Raw genomic sequence first — 26745 nt, forward strand, 5'->3', positions numbered from 1 at the left:
ATGCCGAAGAAACAACAATGAACAACCCAAAACCCCAAATCCAACGCCCCCTCCCAGCCCCCCTGCACCCCGGGCATAAACCAACCCAATGAACGAAGTGTGCAGAATGCCTGTTGCCCCAAAGTACCAACAGTAGCTAAGAGTGGGGAAGCAAGCTCCATCCCCCCCGACCCTCCACCCACCCCCTGAACCCTGGGAAGAAAAAATGAAACACCAGTCCACAAAGGGGTGACCGCCAGTGGTCAACAGTCAAGAATAAGAAGTCATTGGACCCTGCAGGTACATTTCCGCACAAACGCGCAGCCGGCGGATCTTGGGGCTTGAGCAGTCAGTGTGCACAGGGGCCCCAAAGTGGGGTCAGTGCGAAACGGGGTCTGTTCCGGCAAGTGGCACCAATGGGTCAATAATCAGCTTGAATTGTGTTCTTTGGCATCTCTCCAGTCCTCCAGCCAGTCAGCCACCGCCTCCGGATGGTCAAAGAACCAGGCCTTACCGTTTCCTTTGACCCGCAGCCGGGCGGGGAAGAGCATAGCGTACTTCAGCTCCCTGTCCCTGAGTGTTTTTTTGGCGGTCAGGAAAGACCCTCGCTGCTCCTGCACGGCTTGCGTAAAATCCAGGAAAAAGGTAATAGTAGAGTTGTCATATTTGAGAGGCGGTGAACTTCTCGCACTTTACAAAATTATATCACGATCTTTGAAGCTCAGAAGTCTCGCTAGAGTTGGAAGAGGTGGCGCCCCGGGTTTTGCCCCCCCTCCCGGGACTCTATGGGCCCTCTCCATCACAAAGAACTTCGAGGGGCCCTTCGGATTGAGGTGGTGAAACACGAGGTCCTCGACAAACAGGTCTGGAGCCTGCCCCTCCAATTTCTATTGTACCCCAAGGATGCAGACGTTGTTGCACCGAGAGCGCCCCTCGTAATCATCCAGTTTATCTTCAGCGTATTTCCTGAAGTTGTGAAGGATCTGGACCTCGTTTTGGAGTTGCAAAACATCTTCTACTAGGCTCTTCACGGTTACCTCCAGTTGTTTGACCTCGTCATGCGTTTTGGTGAGGTCCGCCCTGATCAGGAAAATTTCCACCATAATGGCGTCTGTGCGTTGTTCCATGGAAGTGCGCACTCCTGCTATGGCCTCCATAAAGTCCTTCAAGGTGAGTTCAGGGGTGTCACACTCCAACTCACTGGTAGGTCCCCCCCGGGAGACGGGTTCTGGGACAGTGCCCTTAGAGTAGGCATACTTGTCCAGATTGTTTTGTTGCATCACCTTGGGGCCCCTTCCTCGCAACATTTTGGCCACCACAGTGGGACCCAGACCGGTCAATGTCACTCTCCCCATCAAGGTCTCCACCAGCCCCTTCACAGGAGGATGCGCCAGGTGTACACGGGGAGCGGGTCACACGTCAGCCGCAGGATTGTCACCACAACGGAGGCCAGAACTCCCTCACGAAGCCACAAAGAGTCCGGCTCCACCAACACCAAGCCGTTCCAGGCTCCAGCCCCTTCAGGATATGCTGCCACCCATCGCAGGTGCCAAATGGGCTGGGGCTGACCAGAAAGAGCCAAGAAGGCACAGGCAACATCAGTGTCCTCCCCCCAGGGGCAGGGTGACTCACCATCACAGGAGCAGGGCACCAAAGGCCCAAGGGAAGAGGATAGATTGCCTCTTCAGTCACTTCAAGTCGGCCCATTCTTCGCGGACCAGGCCGCAAGCCGCGGTGAAGACCAGTGGCATGCCCCCACGTCAGCGCGGTCACAGTGGCCTCCGAGAGCACTCTAGGACGTGGCTGCAGGATAAGGGTAGGCCGCAGGTTGCGGCGGGCAGCGCACCATCTGTTCGAGCGCGGCCGGGCTTAATATTGGGTCGGCAGGGTCTTGGTCACCTTGGAAGGCAGTACCCCACTTTGGGACTCGGATAGGTTTGGCGGATTGGTGGGTTAGGGCCGGCAGGTCCGGAGCTAACTCAAAACGCAGCCATCAGGCTGCTGCGCGTAACCACGCCCAATCCCTACTCTTATCTACTCTCTGGTATCTACGCTGCGCCCCTTGGTAATATTATTCTGTAGGGTAAGCTCCACCCTACATATCTCGTACAAAGATATTGTTTCTCAAGAAGGCTGTGATATCTGCTCTGCCTCTAACAGAATTTGTAATTCTTCCTTTAGCGAGTCTTGTAAGTTCCATTGTGACTGTCCCTGAAGCAAGTTACAATCCAGAGAGAAACTGTCTCCTTCTTTTAGTTACATGTTACTTCACTCTGCAAGAGGCACCATTAAGGAGTCAATCATTTTTTTTTGTTTCTAAAACAGACCTGTGGTGTCCAATCTAGTTCCAGGAGGGTGTAATCAAGGCCATACTTTCATTGCACTCATTATGAATAATCTTTTATTCATTAAATGTATTTAAATTACTAATGACGATACCCTGAATATTTTTAACACGAATTGAGCATTAATTTGACCCTAATTTTCCTGGGTACATGAAAGCCATAGACATCATCAGAGCCAATTCAATTTAACATGTTTTTCTCTGGCCTTATTCATTGAGGTGAGAGCTAACATGATACAATACTGTTTGCATGTGTGTGACTGGGAGAGCTGTCTCTAATGAGTACACAGCTGCAAGCTTCCCTACACAAAGTATCTGCTGCAAACCATAAAAATAGAAGCCCATTTATGCCTACATGACAAATATGTATTTTTGGTATGAAGTCCCTTTTAGTTTGTGCATATGTAGACCCTTCAGCACTAAGGGCCAGATGTAGGTAAAATATAATTTGCGAATCCTTAATAGCGAATTTTACTGATTCGCTATTAAGGACTCGTAAAATTGAATGTAGGTAGGAATCGCTAAAATATTATCAATTTCTTAATATTCCTTAATAACTAATCACAAATTGAGATTCGCTAATAAGGAATACCTACCTATTCATTCTGATGGGCTAGGAGGCCCATAGGAATGAATGGGAAGATATTCACTATTTGCGATTCGCTATTAAAGAATCGCAAATAGCGGGAGCTATTTCAAGGGTGCCAGGGTGTCAAAAGGACACCCTGTTGCACCCCTGAAATGTGCATGTGTGCACATGTGGCGCACATGCATGCCCTAAGGGCATGAATGTGTGCCACATGGCACTTTAAAAAAAGCAAAAAAGTGCTTTTATTAAAGGAAATCGCTAATTACCACCAACTTGAAGTTGGTGGTAATTAGCGATTCCTTAAGGCTAAAGTGCACTTTCTTTTGTGCTACTAACATTGCATTTAAGGAATCCCAATTTGCGATTCCTTAAATGCAAGAGCAAAATAAGGAATCACAATTTTGTGATTCCTTATTTTGCTAGTACGTTTAAACTTACCTACATTGCTCAAAGCCAAATAGCGATCGCTAATGCTGAAATTCTGCGAATTTCAGCGTTAGCCCTCACTTTTTGGCCACCTACATCTGGCCTTAAGTTATAAAGCTTTGGAGCCATTCCAACAGCCAACATAATAAACAGGGACTGTACAACAGAAGTTGAAATCACACACTTTATGTTTTTTTAAAGAGGCTCTGAAAGGTTTTGACCTATTTTTTATACAAATATTGCATTAAGTTTCCACTTGTGTTGTGCATGTGAAAAATAATGAAATTACAGAGATCTTACAGACTTACTCAGGCTCGGACTTAACATCCGTCTTAGCCTGGCTGTCTTGGCTGCGCTGCACCACTTACGGGTCTAGTATTATGCAGTGTTGACCTGGTCAGCAAGAAAAAAGATATATAATGGTATTCGATCTTCCCCGTTTTTGCCCTTTTAAAAACAGTTCCCACTGTCAGTGATGCCGGGCCTTTATTGCACTGCTTTTATTTATTTATTTCTTTATTTTAGAAGTTTTATATAGCTCTGGCTAGACCCAGAGGTAGAAATGATATGTTGAGTAATCTGCAATCACTTGAAACACGTGCAAAAACAACAATTGATGGACGGAATGTTGCACAATGGCAAAACATTCACCCCCAGTCACAGATCTGGGTTTAATCCATCGTTATTTTGCTCACCACACCACCCCAGTTCAGACATGGCCATATGCAAATCAGTCTTGACCCTGTGCCTCATGGGAACAGTCCAGCCCGAACTGCCAAGCCATGTCTTCCCTGGACCGGAATCAAGCATCCTAGGACCCCTATCTGGCTATCAGCCCTCATAAGCCAGGATAGCTTGATACCAGTGGCATGGACAGGATGGGGCTCACGTCTGAGCATACCCGTCCCACTCGGGGTGACAAATGCAAAAACAACAATTGATGGACGGAATGTTGCACAATGGCAAAACATTCACCCCCAGTCACAGATCTGGGTTTAATCCATTGTTATTTTGCTCACCACACACCCCAGTTCAGACATGGCCATATGCAAATCAGTCTTGACCCTGTGCCTCATGGGAACAGTCCAGCCCGAACTGCCAAGCCATGTCTTCCCTGGACCGGAATCAAGCATCCTAGAACCGGTTTCTGGCTATCAGCCAGGATAGCTTGATTCCAGTGGCATCGACAGCACGGGACTCATGTCTGAGCATACCCGTCCCACTCGGGGTGACAAATGCAAAAACAACAATTGATGGACGGAATGTTGCACAATGGCAAAACATTCACCCCCCAGTCACAGATCTGGGTTTAATCCATCGTTATTATGCTCACCATACCACCCCAGTTCAGACATGGCCATTTGCAAATCAGTCTTGACCCTGTGCCTCATGGGAACAGTCCAGCCCGAACTGCCAAGCCATGTCTTCCCTGGACCGGAATCAAGCATCCTAGGACCGGTTTCTGGCTATCAGCCGTCATCAGCCAGGATAGCTTGATCCCAGTGGCATGGACAGCACGGGACTCACGTCTAAGCATACCCGTCCCACTCGGGGTGACAAATGCAAAAACAACAATTGATGGACGGAATGTTGCACAATGGCAAAACATTCACCCCCAGTCACAGATCTAGGTTTAATCCATCTTTGAAACATGACACGGGGGAAGGCCAGAAAAAAAATATTTGTGGGTATATTTTCACACTCTCTGTAGTATTTTTAATGTTGTAAGAATCAAAGAAAAATAAATACGTTGAATGGCTTTTTTTTCGATTCATGCTTCCTTTGAATGAAAATGTGCTGTAATTTGTTGTGACAATTTCGCGTTTTTTAAAAACATTAAACAGAAGGATAAAGTGCTATCCAGACACAGTACGCAAAGTTCCCTAAATGCCGCAAAATGAGTTCATCCTTTTGTTATTCTGCTATGTTCTCACTTATTATTGAACTAGTAATCACAACTACACAACAAAACATACATATAAAAAGTTAAATGAATGTTGAGACTGGTCAAGACAGAGATCTGCCCCTTCCCTTGTCTTCCTGTCTCTATGGACTGAAAAGAGCAGTAAAGCTATCTGCACAAGACAAGGGACACCACTGCTGACTTGTATAAAGGACTACAGCAGGCGAGAACATGTTTAAATTTCTCTATTTTAGTCAAATGCCTTGTGAAGACACAGACACATTGTACCCTGAATCCTAGCATCAAAGGACTCCACGGTACATTAGAAAGAGGTAAAACCTTGCAACAGTGCTATGGCCACAGCTTGTTCTCCTTCACTCCAAACCAGGCAGAGAAAACAACAAAACTATTATTGAAATGGATGAAGGGAAATGAAGCATATGCACTGAAAGATAAAACAATAAATCTATCTTCCGGGATACCTCGCTCGTAAACTGCCACTAGAGACGACTGAATAAGGTAAAGCTCAATTAGCTATAATATCTTTAAATTATAAGAACTGCCAATAGGTATAATTTATTAAAATCAATTTCATGCGGTATCTCACTTCTTATATTCATTAATGCAGCACTAAATGGTAAACAACCTTTACAACGCGGTCAAAACACCGCAGTGCCATCACAACGCAGATTTTACAACGCAAGTCGTTACCACGACTTGCACTGGAGGGCGCTCTATACTAATGAATAGTAGATTTCTATTCCAACACCTTCCCTACTGTACGTAGGCTGGAGTTGGAATAGTAAATCATACTATTCCTAAGTCCAGCACCCTACAGCGCAGGTCATGGTAACGACTTGAGTTGTGATGTACCGCGATCATTTTGATCGCGTGGTAACATCATACATCCGCACTAAATACAAACATCATACTGTTGGCAGAGAGAGGGGGCTGCTGCACCATGCATTTGTACCAGTCTGGAAAGCTAAATTGCTTTAATAGTGGACTGGGACAAGGATACCCCCATGCCAGGGTATTAAGGATGCACTGCAGCTACCAAGTCATTTAATGTATGTCTGAGCAGTGTGAATTGTTTGTGCAAAAAGGCAGGAAATGTAGTCCATATGTCTCCTGAACTACTCTCTACTTGGCATAACGTTGAATAGCTGTTGTGTTTGAGACATACTGCCATTAGGCCACACTAAAAATCACATTTTAATTTTGTCACTAAGATGCAGGGATATTGGCATTGTTATAGCTGAAAATCATGTTATTTGGTTTACGGAAAATAACACTGAAAAGTAACAGCACCATAAAAGCTATGGCCTTCCATTGTAGAGCGTCATGCTATTTACAGCACTTATATTAGATATTATACAGATCATAAAAAATGCAAAAACTATTTTAGCAAAATTAATTTTAAAATTAATTTACATGTATATATGTATGTTGAAAACATGTGTGGTAGTGATTATTGAATCATAATCACTAACAATTGTGATGCTGTTTCTTTATATGAAATGTTTAATTTCTTTCATTAAGTTTATTTCTTTGACAAACAATTTTATTGGATTTTATTAATAAACTGAACAGTGCATCACTGTGACATTTAAGACATTTCCATACAATCCTATGAAACTTCCCTGTCTGGTTCTGCTACGGATATGATTTAAACCAGCTCCCATCCGTCCCTCCCCGCATTTGTAAGAACTCAGTTTATTAAGCCCAGCCATTTGCCCCATATGCGTCTATGTTTGGCAGGACAACTTCTCGCCTCGTACACAGTTGTTTCTTGGGCGGCACACCAGTCCACTCCCCTTTGCCATTTTGTAATTGAGGGAGCTGTTGAGGCTTTCCATGCCACTGCAATATCTCTTTTCCCCACAATTATGGCTGTTCCCAGGAGCAGCTTGTCAACATGGGAACCACCCAACCCATCCATCATCCCCAGAAGAAGAGCAAGAGGACTGAGGGGGACCGCCCAGCCCAAGATGTCACTCATCTCAGGTACAATCAACGCCCTATATTTGGAAAGGGTGACACAGGACCAGACCATGTGGTAAAAGTCAGCACGGTCTGCTGCACACTGAGGACATTTTGGGGATGGGAGGAGCCCCGCTTTGTACAACCGCACAGGAGTAAGATATGCACAATGGAGGTAATAAATTTGAATGAGGCGGAGCCCAGCCGAAATGGTTAGTACCCTGGGGGCCATCAGTGCGTCTCTCCAGCCCTCCTACTCTCAGGGACAAACCCATTGCTCCCAATGGGCCCTGTGGGGGCCGATGACGGATGGGTGTTTATCAAGGATCAATAGATCTGGGTTGTGGAAAAGTAAATTTTGCTATGTTCTGTGTCCCTACGTGTCATCCATCATATGTTATCTGTGCATGATTAATATGCATATGTATTCCCCATGTTTGATTAAAGACGCAATTATAGTTGTGTCCACCTTTAGTATGTCAGTTTCCAGTTCTCGTGAATACTACGAATATCAGGCCTATGTAAAGCTACGTTACCACGTTTCTCAGTGTGCACGTTATTTCATTGTAAAATCTCCGTTTCTAGGCCTCAAAAGGGCCTGGACACCAGATTCAGCTCCTGTCCCCTGAAGCCTCGCTGAGGAGCGATACAGCCCCCACCTGTATCCTCGACCCTTCACTTACTTCCTGCCTCGCAGTGCCCGGTTCAGCCTGGCTCTGCCTCTGAGTCTGCCAAGAGTATGTTATGATTCGAGTTATCAGTTAGTCCTCCTTCTCTGCATTCCTAAAGCTACTGAATCGCATCAATAGTTTCCGTCATTGTCTAGCCTCTACGTCTCCATGTAAGAGAAATACTGCATTTAATGATCATTTAATATTCTTCATCACGCACTACATGTAGAATAATGCATGCTCCAGTCTTAGAGTCTGTTCGCCTTTACCCCGATAACATTTGGATTCTATCAACATGTTCTCTAAACATCAGATACTAGATACTGCTTAGGTACATGTCGCCCTGACTCTCCAGACTTCAGTCTCTGCTCCTAGCACAGAGCTCATAGCCCCCAGCTTCTCCTAGTAACACGTCATTGCCAGTTTGCGCGCACCATCAGGTTAGAGGTCCCGGCTCCTTAGGTAGCCCCCTCCATGGTTTCCACCCCATTCATGACATATTCTGTTACGTTTGCATCACATGTCTATGTATACGCCCTGTTACACCTCTTTTCACCCTTATCTTTCGCGACTGCTACGCGTCACGCCTATTGCTCTTCCCACTGCTACGCCTATTGCGATGTAATGCTATGTGTTTGCGTTATGTATATATGCTCATGTACTGTTATTAAAAAGTTATCCTTCCTAGCCTTCTTGTCCAGATCCTGGCAGCGCTACCAGGGCTTGCCATCTTATTCCTGTGCAGGTTGTCCTGTCCCTGTCTTTATGCTGTATTAAACCTGCAAAAACTCCTACTACCTCGAATCTTGACTCTTATTTATTGAGCTATCTGTTATTCATTTATGCATTCAAAAAGAGAGGTATTATTTATTTATTTACCACATAATGGCGCCCGAATAGGGACTTGCCCTTTCCCCATGCGTCGGTGAAGCCACGCCGACCCTCTGACCCTCTGCAGTCGTGACGGAACTCTTCTGCGCACCGGCAGATATTTCTGCTTCAAGTATCCCTCAGGCCCACGGAGGAGACGGAGGAGGCGGTCCAGCATCCAGACGAGACGGTGGAGGAACGCGGCGAGTCCCGACCAGAGCCCAAGCCGAGAGTCCAGGGGCCGAGGTATCCGGAGGCCCACCCGTAACAGAAGTCCGAAGTTCGTCCGTCCGGCGTCCAAGCAGTCCCGTCCAGTCTGAGGCCTTCCGTTCTTACTGCCCGGTGAGTACCATTACTGGGGTAGTATCTAGACAGGGTCAATTTAATTGACTCTGGTCCGTGGGTTGGTGGTACACAAGCCCACAAACGAAGTGTCCACTCCGGTGGATACGGGTCCTGACGTGTCTCTGTATGAGACCGGTAAGTTTCGTACTGTTTCAGCAGTGCATCTAGTTTCTATTCTAGTCAGTTCTGTTCTCGAGAAAATTCATGTATTCTGTTTTCCGTATTCCAGGTAGTATTCTGTTCGAACTGTTATTCTGTTATTCTGAATGTTCTTCATGTATTTTGATGTCGTGGTATGAGTGTGAAGTAGTTATCGTGTTTATTGTGTATCGTATTGTGTCCAGATTATAGTTCAGTCATGCCGCTCTTTTCAAAACTGCGTCAGTTGAGAACTAGAAAAGGTCTGCTAGAAGCCAGGTCATTTTATGTATACAAGAAAATCCGTAAAGAAATAATAAAGTTACACGAACAGCGTAAAGCAGCACAAGTAAGCGAGAAAGAAAGTAACTCTGATACTGAAGAGGTAGACGACGAGAATCCCGCCAGAATAGCGTATGTAGGAAAATCTAGATTTCCAGATCGCCATTTACGCCTAGAACACAAGTCAACTTTCCATCATCCATCACCAGAACAAGGTTCTCTAGAACAAGTGTTTCAAGCTACCGATCACATTCTGAAATCACGAATCGGTTATAGTGAGTTAAGTACTATGCATGAACAAGAACTAGCCCGATCAGCAGTCCGATGGACTACTGATTCTACCACTTTTCCAGACGAAATAGTGGCACAAATGTTTCTGAAACTGCCCCCAGCCGAGCAGCGACTGGTGGGTATGTATATGATCCAGCACCTCATTACATTGTATGAGGGTCAGCACTCTGATCCAGGCCCGTTACATGATATCCTGAACGAGTTACTCCAGTATAGATGGAAAGGTTTAGGTACCGATTTAATCAGTGTCATTCTAGAACAGCGTCACAAATATAGAACGTTTTTGAACCCGCATTTTGTTCATGTCTCACCCCCAGAAAATAAACCATTTTACATAGAGAGACAGAATCCGTTACGAGAAGTCCACCCAGTTAGAGGAACGGGTGGCGAACTAGAACGAGTGTTTGTTTACACCCCGATCACAAAGATGGAACTCTTAGAGATGAAAAAATTAATTCCCTGTCATGATAAAGATCCAGCAGGGTTCCATCGAGAATTAAAAGACATGCTCCTTATGGGAGAATACACGTATCCAGATATAATTAAAATGTTAAAGGTTCTGCTGCCCGCAGGGGTGTATGAAAAGCTCAAGGAAAAAGAATGGGAGGTGGGAGAGAAAAAGATCGATTGGGCAGTCCTAGAAGCTGAAGATAAGGCACGAGTACCAGGTACCGGTCTTGGAGCGAAATGTAAAGAATTACCTGAATTATTGATTCAAGTTTTACCCAGATTGTTAACAACGAAAAAGGAAGACTGGGATGCAATCTCAGCCTGTAAACAGAAACAAGACGAAGACATTAGTGATTTTTATTCTAGATTTGAGAAATGTTTTAGCATCAACAGTGGCCTCAAGACAAGTAGTGAGTCATACCCTCACCTTTTTGTTACTAAATTAGTCGAGAATTCAAGTCAACAAATTAAGAATCGAGTTTTGAAAGTCGAAAGTACCTGGCAAGCTAATACCCCGTCCCAGATGTTACAGATGCTCCAATACCACCAGAATAGAATTAGAGAAGAGCAAGAACACGAGAGAAAACGTATGAAAGACACGAAAATGAAAGTACTAGTTGCACAATCTGTTCCTCAAGACAGTCAGAAGAGGGGTCCGAATCAAGCCAGTCATCCTGCAGCTCCCGTTAAAGGGAACTGCAATTATTGTAAACAGCCAGGTCATTTTATAAACGAGTGTGCAGTTCTGAAACACAACATAGCTACTGGTAAGACTAAAGAAAGACCACGTCCGCCTAGACAAGAACAAGTTTCACAGATTCCTCAGCCACAGAATGCACCACAGACAGTTACAGCACCGCAGCCCATCGCTGCAACACAGCACGTTACACAGCAGATGTACCAGTATGCACAGTCTGAGTATCCAGAGTATCAGCCATATTCATGAAACAGCCTAGAGAGGGAGGTAGGCTTGCCTCTCATCGAGATACCTGTAGATCAAGAAGGTCCCTATGTTCACAGTCAAGTATTAGGGAAAGACATAAAGTTTTTGATTGATACAGGGGCAAGTAGGACCACAATTAGCCACGCCGAAGTCCCAGGGGCTCCGCTCTCAGGCTCAAGAAATGTTTCCCTTGGATTTTCAGGAAAACCCATTGTAAATGAAATATCAAAGCCAGTTACTCTAGAAGTAGGTCCATTGTCCCGTACTACTGATCTGTTACTTACTAAGTCATGTCCAGAGAATCTATTAGGTATTAAAACACTGAAAGAGTTAGGTGCAGTTATATGCTGTTCCCCAGAGGGAATACGACTGTTCCTGCGTGACTTTAAGGGTCACTATGTATTACGAGATTTTGATCCCAGATTGTCCAATGTTCCGCAGCATCTATGGGCGCAAGGTCCAACTGATGTTGGTTATATGCAAATCACACCCCATCGTGTGACTCTCAAGCCAGGTGTAGTGTTACCACGAATCAGACAGTACAGATTGCCACCTGAGGCTGTAGCAGTAAAGCTACGTTGCCACGTTTCTCAGTGTGCACGTTATTTCATTGTAAAATCTCCGTTTCTAGGCCTCAAAAGGGCCTGGACACCAGATTCAGCTCCTGTCCCCTGAAGCCTCGCTGAGGAGCGATACAGCCCCCACCTGTATCCTCGACCCTTCACTTACTTCCTGTCTCGCAGTGCCCGGTTCAGCCTGGCTCTGCCTCTGAGTCTGCCAAGAGTATGTTATGATTCGAGTTATCAGTTAGTCCTCCTTCTCTGCATTCCTAAAGCTACTGAATCGCATCAATAGTTTCCGTCATTGTCTAGCCTCTACGTCTCCATGTAAGAGAAATACTGCATTTAATGATCATTTAATATTCTTCATCACGCACTACATGTAGAATAATGCATGCTCCAGTCTTAGAGTCTGTTCGCCTTTACCCCGATAACATTTGGATTCTATCAACATGTTCTCTAAACATCAGATACTAGATACTGCTTAGGTACATGTCGCCCTGACTCTCCAGACTTCAGTCTCTGCTCCTAGCACAGAGCTCATAGCCCCCAGCTTCTCCTAGTAACACGTCATTGCCAGTTTGCGCGCACCATCAGGTTAGAGGTCCCGGCTCCTTAGGTAGCCCCCTCCATGGTTTCCACCCCATTCATGACATATTCTGTTACGTTTGCATCACATGTCTATGTATACGCCCTGTTACACCTCTTTTCACCCTTATCTTTCGCGACTGCTACGCGTCACGCCTATTGCTCTTCCCATCCCACTGCTACGCCTATTGCGATGTAATGCTATGTGTTTGCGTTATGTATATATGCTCATGTACTGTTATTAAAAAGTTATCCTTCCTAGCCTTCTTGTCCAGATCCTGGCAGCGCTACCAGGGCTTGCCATCTTATTCCTGTGCAGGTTGTCCTGTCCCTGTCTTTATGCTGTATTAAACCTGCAAAAACTCCTACTACCTCGAATCTTGACTCTTATTTATTGAGCTATCTGTTATTCATTTATGCATTCAAAAAGAGAGGTATTATTTACCACAGGGTAATTCCCCCCTTCCCCATGTTCCCCAAAAGTAAAGTAAAGTAAAGTCCACATTTGTAAAGCGCACAATCACCCGTAAGGGTCTCTAGGCGCTGGGGGCCGTCGGGAAGATTAAGCGAGCTATTGCCCAGAGTCACATGGTGCTGGGCTAACCTGCCTGCCGGAGCCGGGGATCAAACCGTGGTCCCCAGATTCCAGCGTCAGTCGCCCTGGCCGTGGCGCCACACCTCTTCCACCAAAAGGAGCTTCTCTTCCAATGGACCAAACTCTGGGATTGTTGTGTGGCTAGGGATGTGGGTGGCAAGGGCTTGTTGCAGTTGGAGGTATCTGTAGAATTGAGTAGCATGTAAGGGGTAGGTTTGCAGAAATGTTTGGAAGGGGGCCAGGCCTTCGCCTTTCCACACATCCCCCAAGCGGGTGATGCAGATCAGGTCCCATTTCTGAAAGCCTTCTAATGCCCGACCTTTCTCAATAGTTTATTTCTAATATGGAGTTTATTTCATGCAAAGCAAACCATTACCTTTAAATGCATTTATTTTTACCACTCACATAACATCTTTTGAAACGAAGCACTAAATGATTGTCATCCTAAGTAAGCTTTACGGAAACATAGGGATGCTTGCTTTACCCTTTGGAAATAAGGAATTATTTACCATCAAAACCACAAATGTGCTTCCAAGGGAAGAAATAGGATAGAAAGTCCAGGCTTTCATCTTCTTTTAATCCAAATAATGAAACTGTTTCTAAACTTTCAAGACTTGTTGCCTTCAATGCAAGTGCTTTCACACGCCATTTCATATTAACTTTTAACCTAGTTGCCACAGTCTTCTTTTTACAGCCTGTTTCTTGGTAGCCCTGGCTTATTTACCTAGCTGTGCTTTATTAACAGATGTCAGCTTCCACAGCTTTGCAAGAATGAATGCATCCTGTTCCAGGGCTCATAAATCCTGCCTGGTAATTAATGACACAGGGCTCCTATGATGCTATCTGTTCCTGAGATCAGAAAGTATAGATGAGACTGCCATTTAAATGCAAGTCTGTCTCCCAGCTGTCCAGTGGGGCGTGCAGGGAATGTGACCCCCACCCCCACTAGAAGTCAGCAGTTGCACTTAGTTTTAATTCCTGCAGCCAGGAGGGCGATGGTTAAGCTGAGCCATGTTCCACAGATTCCACTTGTTTACATAGTTGCTGCAGAATTTGGGCCTACTTCATGCTAGTGGGCTCCTTTCTCTGGAGACATTCCAAACTAATGCAATTATAACCTTACCACTGAATGGCAGAAATGTGTTGTATTCCAATGTCCTCACTGAAATCCAAAAAGGGTGATACACTACTCATTACCTCCCTCTGCTCAGAGGTGCGCCTTTGGACAGCTCAGCAGCTTTTAAAGCTTTCTTGCCGATGCTGGGAATGAACTTAGTTCATTCTATTAAAAAACAGGTATTTCAAGCCAGTCAGAATCTGTTATTTTCAGTGCAATAAAAAGAGGACTCTCTTTTTAGCAGTTCGCCAACAACAGCCACCATTGACTCCGATATTGTGAATCCCTTTAATATTTAATATCATCTATCTAAGGAGAAGCAAATCTACGCCACTTCAAAGATATATTCAACTTAGCTTTCCTATTTTGATGAAAATTTTACATGGTGTATACACTATTGAGACATTTAGTTTTCTTGAAATGTCATTATAAAGTACTATACTATAAGCACAGGGCCTGTATTAACTGTAAATTAAATGCCACCATTTGCACAAGTGGCCTTTCAAACCTGTCTCAGTCTGCGTGTGCAGTTTACTGCTACTTTGGTTTAAAACTACTTGCCAAGGCTTAAATTCCCCTTTTTACTACATAAAAGTCACCCCTAACGTAGGTGCTAGGTAGCTAATAAAGTAGGTTTTCTAATGAGTGCCTTTGTACTGGTAAAGTTAGTTTTATCATTACTGTCTTATTATTATTATTATTATTTTGAGTTTTGTATAGCGCGAGCTAGATCCAAAGGTATCAGAGCACTTTACATGCTATGTGATAATGTTTACCAGAGGTGCATAAAACTTGAACAGCCATGCATACATAAATCATGTACATAAACAATGAATGCAAAGTCCATTCTCATTTATATGGAATGCTTGGCATTTCTGCCTCTAGTTTAATTCTATTTTTCATCATTCTGGAACTTATCATAATTGAAGTTTTACATATCTAGACTTTGTTACGGCTACACTTTGTGGGGGCCACCAAGATGGCCACAATCTTCTGAGGCTCCGGCGGCATTGGCCCTATCTCACCTTTAACCACTGCCATCATCGCCTCAGGCTGTGAATATTGTACTCTGCGGCGATACCGGAGGACAAGAGCTGTGATTTTTGGACCAGATCACTGTTCCTGACTGCTGGGGGGCAGCATGGCCCAGACCAGCCCAGCCGCGGAGGCCCCACTGCGCCAGGGTTGAGCCTGAGGCTAAGGCCACCTGGGCTCGCCAGGAACGCGCCCTTTCCCTGGATCTGCTTGGATCCATGCCGGCCAATGGCGGAGGTTGCAGACCGCTGTGGGTGCTGGCCCCTATGTGCCGGCTGGCCACGGGGCTGTGGATCTGCTGTTGGCGGCCCGCCTCTGTGCTGGATGGTCCCTCAGCCCCTGAGCTGGAGGAACTGCGGCTGCACCCCCACGGATCCCTTCAGGCCAAGCCTTGCTATGTTGTGGGCTGCCTCGATCACAGGGACTGCGGGTACCTAGTCTGCGGCCCCCCCTTAAACTTGCCGGCGTAGCACTTGCCGGCTGTCGTGGCGACCCTGTCACAGATGGGCACCTGATGCCAGACACCTGCCACACCAGAGGAGAAGACTTGGTGCGGTTAGTGCCCCAGTGGCCCTGGAGAAGCCTCTAGACTGTGAGGTTTCCTCCGCGCTGGCACCCTGCTTTCCCCTTTGCGGTCAGATCCTCCACCCACCCACCCGCTTGTTGCGCACAGTTTCCTGGGCCCTGCCGGCATTGGCTTGTTGCCTGGCATGTTTGTTCTCTTCTGCCACACATCAGACTCCTGGACTCTTGTGTGGTTTCTCCTGGCAGCCCCTGTTCTGGCTCTGCTGCGGGGGGCCCGTGGATAGTTTGGGGAGGGTGGACACCCGCAGCAAACTTGCTGTGCTACGGGTATCCACCCTGTGGTATATAAATAAATAATACCGGATCTATTTTTGAATGAATGAATGAATAACAGATAGCTCAATAAAATAAGAGTCAAGATTCGAGGTAGTAGGAGTTTCTGCAGGTTTATTACAGCATAAGGACAGGATCAGGACAACCTGCATGGAACAGAGGTGACAGGGCCCAGCAGGACAACTGGGGCCCAGCAGCTGCCGGGGCTAGATCTGGGATGAGCGCGCTGACTTTTAATAACAATACATCAACTTATATACATAGCGCAAACACATAGCATTACATTGCAGTAGGCGTAGCAGTGGGTGGAGCAGAAGGCGTGACGCGTAGCAGTCGCGAGAGATAACAGTAAAAGTAGGTGTAACTGGGAGTATACATAGACATGTGATGCAAACGTAACAGAATATGTCATGAATGGGCGGAAACATAGGAGGGGGCTACCTAAGGAGCCGGGACCTCTAACCTGGTGGTGCGCGAAAACTGGCAATGACGTGTTACTAGGAGAAGCTGGGGGCTACGAACTCTGTGCTAGGAGCAGAGACTAGAGTCTGGAGGGTCGGAGCGACATGTACCTAAACCCTATCTGGTATCTAATGTTTAGGGAACATGTTGATATAAACTAGAAGTCATGAGGGGAAAAGCTAACTTGATTCTAAGACTGGACCATGCATTATTCTACATGTAGTGCGTGATGAAGAATATTAAATGACCATTAATACAGTATTTCTCTAACGTGGAGCCGAATAGGCTAGACAATGACGGAAACTATTGATGCAGTTCAGTAGCTCAGGAATGCAGAGAAGGAGGACTGAACTGATAACTGGAATCATAACATACTTTTGGCAGACTCAGAGGCAGAGCCGGGCTGCACCGGGCACTGCGAGGCAGGAAGTAAGTGAAGGGTCGAGGATACAGGTGGGGGCTGTATCGCTCCTCAGCGAGGCTTTCAGGAGACAGGAGCTGAATCCAGGGTCCGGGCCCTTTTGAGGCCTGGAAACGGGGACTTTACAATGGAATAACGTGTACACTGAGAAACGTGGCAACATTACTTTACATAGGCCTGATATTCGTAGTATTCACGAGGACTGGGAAATGACATACCAGAGGTGGACACAACTGTAATTGCGTCATTAATCGGACATGGGAATAACATATGCATATTGGTCATGCACACATAACATATGATGGATGAGGCGTAGGGACACAGAACATGGCAAAATTTACTTTTCCACATTCCCTCCTTGTCACTACGTTTCCATCAGGAAACATCAATTTTCATGATACCATCTATCATTTCATACAGTACCATTTGCTCGTCTCGAATTGTCTTGGAACGGGATTTAGAACGGGGCTTGGGACTAGGAATACAAGAGGTAGCACAAATGCCGCAAATCGCAGGGCCACATTGTATACAGAGGCAGCAGCTAAATATGATCGCTACTGCAATACCTAGAAAGGACAGGACTTTCCATCCCCATGCGGAAATTATATTCCAGAACCAACCGGACCATGTCCAGGTGCCTGGATCTTGGTGTAACAGATGGGCAATTTTATGGAGTCTGGTTATAGCTGAATAAACAGACGGCGCGTTCTTTGGAATGAAAATGCAGCAACTAGATCCGATGACTCTACAGGCCCCGCCCCTATCGGCCAGTATGACGTCAAGGACGAGACGATTTTGCAAAACGACAAATCTCATAGCAGATTGTTCTTCGGTTAAGTTACCTAGAGCAGAGGCAGTCTCATTTACTACAGCTTCAAGGGTTCTTGTTAACCTACGGATCAGTTTACTATTCTGGACAGGTCCTACAAAGAAGAAGAAACCTTTATTGAAATCTGTATACTGTTCTAGAGTAGTTTCAGTATAATCGACAATTGGGGACTCCCTTCTATGTCTAATGTGTACTAGATGTGTGTTTCTGTGATAATCAGATGGGGCTAGGAAAACAGGTGGCAGTAGGAAGGCAATGTAACAGGTTCCCTCCCAATCGAGGGGCAGACGAACATATGCAGTTTGACCACAAACAAAATATGAATGACGTGAAGCTTTAAAATTAGATTTCCCACTGTCACTATACTGGATAACAGTAGTACATTCACTATGACCTACATATATGGAACCATAACTACGGACACATAATTCGCCTTTGACTGGTAGTACTGAAATAGCAGGTAAGTCTGGAGTAGTATCAGACTGAACATTCAGGACCATGAAATTCGAAGAATAATTACCTAAATTATATACTTCATTTTCTAGATCTAAACCTGTTCTGTGGGGGAGACCTTGCTTGTCTGGGAAACATGTACTGTTAAGAAAAGACATATCTGTTGAGGATGACGTTAACGTGGACCATGCTCCACACGAACCATTGTGTGAGAATGGATAAGGAAAGAGTGGCAGAACTCCCTTCGGTGTCTGGAAAGGGGGGAGTCGACCACACACCCAACAATTAGTGGCATTGCTGGTCTGGTGTGAATAATGTAACATACGGATAAATGTGTTGTTACGCATAGCGAGGCGGTAAGAGTATTCGTGAGGAGGCAGATCACTAAACGTGTGCTCTACTGTAGCATTAGCAGACATATTTACATGAGGAACTGGAAAATACAGATAGAACGCATAGCTGGTGCAGGAAATCATAATGCTGATGAATAATATGAAACTCAGAAAAACGATACATTGAATTGAACTTCGACTGACTCTCTCACTATGGGGGTCTATTTTATACATGTCAGAAACAGTCTAACCGTTTCACCTAGGGGAGGACTTATACAATCAAACTGACTGACTTATTTTACTAGACCTGAGCTTTAACTTATACTCCTGTTGCGGAGTTTTCTCTACCAAGGGAGGGGTTGTAATAATGTCTTTTGCGGGACAGTCCTTAAGAGCAATATTCTGGCAGTCCTTCAAATCCTGGGAAATGTTTTTAGAAACCGGTTTCAGTCCTTTAAAAAGTTTAACATGAGACAGGTGGATCCATCCTTTTCTGCCTTCCAACTTGACGGCAGTACGGGTGGTCAAGAGGACCTGACGTGGCTCTTTCCAACGAGGTTCCAGCGGACTTGATCTGTCAAAATTTCTGATCATCACCAAGGAGCCTGGAACGATCTCGTGCGGTGCCACCTCGGTATTGTCTGGAAATGCGGCGGCAACCTGTGAACGACATGAGTTGAGGGCAGACATCAAGGAAGCTAGGTAATCTGTCAGCATATTACATGAAACATCGGTAATACTTCGGGGTCTAGGAGTACCCCACATGTTAGGGGGGCGGCCGAATACGACCTCATACGGGGACAGACCTGATCTGGAATGTGCGACCATGCGCATATAAAACAGAGCGACTGGCAGAGCTACTAGCCAGTCCACACCTTTTTCTTTACAGACTTTTGCAATTCGGATTTTCAGAGTCTGATTATGTCTCTCTACGAGACCGGCTGCTTCAGGATGGCGTACACAATGGAACTTCCACTGGTACCCTAACAACAGGGAAACATGCTTCATTAACTCTGAGGAGAATGGCTGGCCGTTATCAGAATATACGACTCTAGGGAGTCCATACCTAGGGAAGAATTCACGAACCAACTGCTTGGCAGTGGTCGCGGCTGTGTAATCTGGGACTGGATATGCTTCTGTCCACCTGGACAAAGCGCATACTACTACAAGGACATACTTGAAACCTCGACATCGCTCCATCTGAATATAATCCATCTGGAGGACCTCAAAAGGGTGGTCAGGAGGCTGGAAACCACCTTGTTCCACCGGGACACTTTTACCTGGATTAAACTGACAACATATCATACAGGTACGGACTTTCTGCTTGGCTGCAGCTCGTAAATGCTTGTTGAACCAAATGTTCTGGATACTGTCTAACATAGCTTTTTCTCCTAAATGTGCTGGACTATGTGCGGTATTAATAATGACTTGAACCATAGAGTCGGGGAGAAACCATGTGGCTCTACCCTTCGTCAACCATCCTTGATCTGTCTGGACCCCTCCTTGTTCAGACCATTTCTTGATTTCGTCGGGAGTAGCATGTAACTGGATATCTATGACGTCTTGTGTAGGGTCCTTAACTGTCATGCATGTAATCGGATCTGGAGTATGTGTCATGTTAACTGGAGTGTCTGGAGTCTGTGCTGTAAGCTTGGCTGTGCGGTCTGCTAGATCGTTACCTTGAGAAATAATGTCAGTAACTTTCGTATGTGCTTTGCATTTCATGATAGCAATAGATGTCGGTAAATGTATGGCATCTAACAGGGCTTGAATAAGGAGACCATGCTGAATCTTGGTTCCATGAGAAGTCATGAAACCTCTCTCCTGCCAGAGCACTCCGAAGTCGTGTACAACTCCGAATGCGTAACGTGAATCTGTGTAAACATTAACTTTCAGGTTCTTGGCGTGTATACAGGCTTGTGTCAGAGCGACTAGCTCTGCTGCTTGAGCGGACAGGGTATCAATACGGTGTGTTTCAATAACTTCGGTGTCAGTAGTCACTGCATACGCGGCGACTAGTTCTCCTGTACTAGTTCTCATACATGAACCATCCACATAAAGTGTCAGGTCGGGATCTGGTAACGGAATATCTGTCAGGTCTTGTCTTGGCTTTGTCGTAATATTAACTACTTCCACACAATCATGTGGGTCTGGATTTAAATTAACTGATGGTAACAGTGTAGCAGGATTCAGAACGTTGCAGCGTCTAATTTCTATGTGTGGCTGGAACAGTGTCAATTCATAACCTGTTAAACGTGCAATTGTCAAGTGCTGAGTTTGTGTTCGGTTTAAAAGAACTTCCACGGAATGTGGGACTTGTACTGTCAGGGAGTGTCCTAAAACTATGGAATCACTTTGTCTGATAGCTAGTGCTGTGGCTGCAACTGACTTGAGGCACGCAGGCAACGCCTGGGCGACTGGATCTAATGTGCTCGAAAAATAAGCACAGGGCTTGTATTGACCTGCTTGATCTTGTGTGAGAACAGATAATGCTGTACCTTCCCGTTCAGTAACGAAAAGTGTAAAAGGCTTACTGTAGTTCGGTGTAGCTAGAACTGGAGCTTGACATAGGGCTTTCTTTAACTCATTGAAACTAAGTGTATGGTCAGATGTCCAAGGGAGGACAGTCGATACGGCTGCCTCCTGTGTCGTTAACTGTATCAGTGGCTTGGCTAGAAATGCATACTGGGGAATCCATTGTCTACAATAAGAAGTAAGGCCGATAAAGGCACGTACCTCCTTCTGGGTTCTGGGCTGGGGAAGACTCGCTATTAACTGGATACGGTCTGGTGTCAACTGCCTACCCCTCTTGGACAGTAAGTGTCCTAAGTATACCACTTGCTGGACACAGAATTGAAGCTTCGAAGGTGACACCTTGTGCCCCATCTCGGCTAGAAAATACAGGACTGTAAGGGATGCTCGTTCGCAGGCACGTTCAGAACGGGCTGTGATCAGTAGATCATCGACATACTGGAGTAGGGCAGTGTCAGTTGGCATGTGAATGTTGTCTAGTTGTCTCTTGAGTGCTTGACTGTAAATACTAGGGCTTTCTGTGAAACCTTGAGGAGCGCGTGTAAACATATAGCTCCTTCCATTTAAACAAAATCCGAAAAGAAACTGGCTGTCTGGATGAATTGGAACACTGAAAAATGCATTCTTGAGGTCTATGACAGTGAAAAACATGGCTTCGGAATCAATAGCAGTTAACAGGGAAGAAATGTCTGGGACAACTGGGTACTGAGGAATAATACATTTATTAAGCTCTCGTAAATCAATCACTAATCGATATACTGGGGGTGCATTTGGATCAGTACGTTTCATGACTGGAATGATCGGAGAATTGCATACATTGGAGTCAGTTTCTACAACTACTCCTTGAGCCATGAGCTCGTCAATAATTTTGGATAAGGCTGCTACAGCCTCAGGTGGCAATCTGTACTGTCTGATTCGGGGTAACACTACACCTGGCTTGAGAGTCACACGATGGGGTGTGATTTGCATGTAACCTACATCAGTTGGACCTTGCGCCCATAAATGCTGTGGAACTTTAGACAATCTTGAATCAAAATCTCGTAATACATAGTGACCCTTAAAGTCACGTAGGAACAGACGTATTCCCTCTGGGGAACAGCAAATAACCGCACCTAATTCTTTCAGTGTCTTAATACCTAATAGGTTTTCTGGACATGACTTAGTGAGTAACAGATCAGTAGTGCGGGACAATGGACCTACTTCTAGAGTAACTGGCTTTGATATTTCATTAACTATTGGCTTTCCTGAAAATCCAAGGGAAACATTTCTTGAGCCTGAGAGCGGAGCCCCTGGAACTTCGGCGTGACTAATTGTGGTCCTACTTGCCCCTGTATCGATCAAAAACTTTCTATCTTTCCCTAATACTTGACTGTGAACATAGGGACCTTCTTGATCTACAGGTATCTCGATGAGAGGCAAGCCTACCTCCCTCTCTAGGCTGTTTCATGAATATGGCTGGTACTCTGGATACTCGGACTGTGCATACTGGTACATCTGCGATGTAACGTGCTGTGTTGCAGCAATAGGCTGTGGTGCGGGAACTGTCTGTTGTGCATTCTGTGACTGAGGAATCTGTGAAACTTGTTCTTGTCTAGGCGGACGTGGTCTTTCTTTAGTCTTACCAGTAGCTATATTATGTTTCAGAACTGCACACTCGTTTATAAAATGACCTGGCTGTTTACAATAATTGCAGTTCCCTTTAACGGGAGCTGCAGGATGACTGGCTTGATTCGGACCCCTCTTCTGACTGTCTTGAGGAACAGTTTGTGCAACTAGCACTTTCATTTTCGTGTCTTTCATACGTTTTCTCTCGTGTTCTTGTTCTTCCCTGATTCTATTCTGGTGATACTGGAGCATCTGGAGCATCTGGGACGGAGTATTTGCTTGCCAGGTGCTTTCGACTTTCAAAACTCGATTTTTAATTTGTGGGCTTGAATTCTCGACTAATTTAGTAACAAAAAGGTGAGGGTATGACTCACTACTTGTCTTGAGACCACTGTTGATACTGAAACATTTTTCAAATCTAGAATAAAAATCACTAATATCTTCATCTTGTTTCTGTTTACAGGCTGAGATTGCATCCCAGTCTTCTTTTCTCGTTGTCAATAATCTGGGTAAAACTTGAATCAATAATTCTGGTAATTCTTTACATTTATCTCCAAGACCGGTACCTGGTACTCGTGCCTTGTCTTCAGCTTCTAGAGCTGCCCAATCTATCTTTTTCTCTCCCACCTCCCATTCTTTTTCTTTTAACTTTTCATATACCCCTGCGGGTAACAGGACCTTTAACATTTTAATGATATCTGGGTAAGTGTATTCTCCCATACGGAGCATGTCTTTTAATTCTCTATGGAACCCTGCTGGATCTTTGTCATGACAGGGAATTAATTTCTTCATTTCAAGAAGTTCCATCTTTGAAATCGGAGTGTATACAAACACTCGTTGCATTACGCCACCCGCCCCTTGGACTGGGTGGACTTCTCGTAACGGATTCTGTCTGTCTATGTAGAATGGTTTACTTTCTGGGGGTGAGACATGAACAAAATGCGGGTTCAGAAACGTTCTATATTTGTGGCGCTGTTCTAAAATGACACTAATTAAATCGGTACCTAGACCTCTCCATCTATACTGGAGTAACTCGTTCAGGACATCGTGCAACGGACCTGGATCAGAATGTTGATCCTCATACAGAGTAATGAGGTGCTGGATCATATACATACCCACCAGTCGTTGCTCGGCTGGGGGCAGTTTCAGAAACATTTGTGCCACTATTTCGTCTGGAAAAGTGGTAGAATCAGTAATCCATCGGACTGCTGATCGGACTAGTTCTTGTTCATGCATAGTACTTAATTCACTGTAACCGACTCGTGATTTCAGAATGTGGTCGGTAGCTTGAAATACTTGTTCTAGAGAACCTTGTTCTGGTGCTGGATGATGAAAAATAGACTTGTGTTCTAGGCGTAAATGGCGATCTGGAAATCTGGATTTTCCTACATACGCTATTCTGGCGGGATTCTCGTTCTCTTCCTCTTCAGGATCAGAGATACTTTCTTTCTCGCTTACTTGTGCTGCTTTACGCTGGTCGTGTAACCTTATTATTTCTTTACGAATTTTCTTGTACATACTCTCCATAGCACCGACGGTCTTGTGCTTACCCTCGGCTATATTATCACTCCACCTTGTCAGGATTCTCATTTCGGCGGGATCTTTAGACGGGTAATCTTGTTCTCTTATTAGACAATTGATCAGGAACTTTAATATCATGAGCTGAATCTCGGCTTTCCTTTGAGACATAATCTCGCCAATACTCTCTGGATCATCTCCTGTACGGATGAAACGATATATTCTGTCTAGATCTTCTTTCATATTCGGCAAGGTGACTAGATACTCGGTCACTCTCCTTACACGTAAGGAATATAAAACCATATTATATTCGCCTGGAACCGGATCATAGACACATTCGTTAAGGGTTTGCCTGATTTCTGTAACAGACTGATGTTTGGGCGTGCGCTGTAACGCTTGAGCATGTAATTCGAGTAATGTTAAACGCTTGTGTGGCGGCGGGGTTTGAGGAAGACCTCCTCCTGCGGCCCCTAGACTAGAATCGTCGACTGACATTCTTCGTCCTGGCAGAGTCGGTAGTTGTAACGTGGGCTGGACTTGTATGGCGGGCTGACCCGGGGGAGCTGTTAAGGGTACCCCGGTGTCTGAAGGAGCAGGAAGTGCCTGATTTACAGGTACTGACGGAGCGCGAACAGGATTTGCATATTCGGGGACTGTGTCGTCCAGATAGGACGAAATAAAAATATCAGCTGCGGTCGGTTTGTGACGTAGCTTGGTCGGAACTAATGATGGCGGGAAATTACTAGATGCCTCTGGGGTCGCTTTTGGCAAACCTTCGGCAAGGAGAGGATACATACCCTTAATAAGGGCATGCCTCTGTCTGTCTGACTGTTCGGCTTTGACTCGTTCACCTATCTCGATTAATTCTCTTTCTTGGGCTCATTCCTGGGATTCTCTACTTAACTCTGACTTTCTGACTTCCTTTTCAGTTCTTCTATGCGCTTCTTTACGCCATAACTCGATGGCATCTTTCTGTGACTGTCTGGCTTTCTTTTTCCATAATGCTTCTTCTACTCGCATGATACATTCGGCATCCCATGTACCCGATACGGGCCATCTATACTTTTCTTCTAACTGTTTGGTATACTCTACCCATAAATCTAGATACATTATGGCGCTTATGCCATGTTTCTGATACATAAAGTGACCTGGACTGTCCCTAGGTGGGACAGGAACCGCTTCCTCTAACAGACCCTTTCTAGTTTTTAACTGACGTAACTTGGAAAATATAGGCATGACTGAACTGTAATCTGGACACAATACAATACACAATAAAAACACGAAATCACATCGCACTCATACCACAACAGTAAAATACATGAAGAACATTATAAATAACAGTTCAAACAGAATATTACCTGGAATACTGAGAACAGAACAGAACAGAATGTCTCGAGAACGGAACAGACTAGAATTACTGGATGCACTGCTGTAACAGTACGGAACATACCGGTCCCATAAAGGGACGCATCAAGACCCGTATCCACCTAGGTGAACACTTCGTTTGCGAGTCTGGGCACCACCAACCCACGGACCAGGAGTCAATTTAGATTGGTCCTGTCTAGATACTACCCCAGCAATGGTACTCACCGGGCAGCACGGAACGGAAGGCCTCGGACTGGACTGGACGACGGACGACGAACTTCGGACTTCAGTTACAGGTGGGCCTCCGGATACCTCGGACCTTGGACTCTCGGCTTGGGCTCTGGTCGGGACTCGCCGCGTTCCTCCACCGTCTCGTTTGGATGCTGGACCGCCTCCTCCGTCTCCTCCGTGGGCCTGAGGGATACTTGGAGCAGAAATATCTGCCAGTGCACGGTATGGTTCCGTCACGACTGCAGAGGGTCAGGGGGTCGGCGTGGCTTCACCGACGCGTGGGGAAAGGGCAAGTCCCTGTTCGGGCGCCATTATGTGGTATATAAATAAATAATACCGGATCTATTTTTGAATGAATGAATGAATAACAGATAGCTCAATAAAATAAGAGTCAAGATTCGAGGTAGTAGGAGTTTCTGCAGGTTTATTACAGCATAAGGACAGGATCAGGACAACCTGCATGGAACAGAGGTGACAGGGCCCAGCAGGACAACTGGGGCCCAGCAGCTGCCGGGGCTAGATCTGGGATGAGCGCGCTGACTTTTAATAACAATACATCAACTTATATACATAGCGCAAACACATAGCATTACATTGCAGTAGGCGTAGCAGTGGGTGGAGCAGAAGGCGTGACGCGTAGCAGTCGCGAGAGATAACAGTAAAAGTAGGTGTAACTGGGAGTATACATAGACATGTGATGCAAACGTAACAGAATATGTCATGAATGGGCGGAAACATAGGAGGGGGCTACCTAAGGAGCCGGGACCTCTAACCTGGTGGTGCGCGAAAACTGGCAATGACGTGTTACTAGGAGAAGCTGGGGGCTACGAACTCTGTGCTAGGAGCAGAGACTAGAGTCTGGAGGGTCGGAGCGACATGTACCTAAACCCTATCTGGTATCTAATGTTTAGGGAACATGTTGATATAAACTAGAAGTCATGAGGGGAAAAGCTAACTTGATTCTAAGACTGGACCATGCATTATTCTACATGTAGTGCGTGATGAAGAATATTAAATGACCATTAATACA

The sequence above is a fragment of the Lissotriton helveticus genome, chromosome 10 (assembly GCF_964261635.1).
Source record: "Lissotriton helveticus chromosome 10, aLisHel1.1, whole genome shotgun sequence".
In the NCBI taxonomy this organism is placed as follows: domain Eukaryota; kingdom Metazoa; phylum Chordata; class Amphibia; order Caudata; family Salamandridae; genus Lissotriton; species Lissotriton helveticus.